Source organism: Manis javanica, chromosome 8 (assembly GCF_040802235.1).
Source record: "Manis javanica isolate MJ-LG chromosome 8, MJ_LKY, whole genome shotgun sequence".
NCBI classification, from domain to species: domain Eukaryota; kingdom Metazoa; phylum Chordata; class Mammalia; order Pholidota; family Manidae; genus Manis; species Manis javanica.
Window position 1 is genome coordinate 72,750,043 of NC_133163.1, and position 706 is coordinate 72,750,748.

Below are 706 nucleotides of genomic sequence, written 5' to 3' on the forward strand. Positions count from 1 at the left end.
AGTGCCAGGAATTCTGCCCATGCTTGTGTGTGTGCACACATGCTTATGCACACACACACACACGTGCACACACACATAAACTGGGATTACAGCTGCACTGATGGAGGATAAGAGCCTTCTGAAACCTCTCTCTTTCTTCCCCCCCTTAGCTTTGTACTGACTTTGCTCCTTCATTCAAAGGCTACAGAAGTTGTACCCACACAACGGGCAAAATGACCAAGTCAGACTCTGTTGATTCATTTCTTGAGGGCGACTCCACTCCTGAAACGTCTGAGTTTTCTGCATACACACACACCTCTTCTAACTTTGCAAAGCCTGAAGTTTCAAACCTTTGCAATCAGAGATTCAAACAGCATCCCCATCTACTTAATAAAAAGAAATAACTGGCTTTATCTCTGATAGGATATGGAATTGACTTTTATGCGTTAGTCATTCAACCTTGAATTGAATTTTGACAGGCTCTGCAGTGTATTAAATTGCTCCCACAAGGATGAGAAGTGTACATTCCTTATTAAATGTGTAACAGAACTCAATAATGCCTGTCATTTTCCACTGCAGAGATGAACTTGAATTAAAACAGAATTAATTCAGCTAACTTAAACAGAAGTCTAATACCAAGTTTATTTCAGTTAAGGTATAAGACAAATAAATCAGTTCCTATGCAAAGCTCTATAGTAGTTCAAACAGTAATCTTTGATTCAAAGTG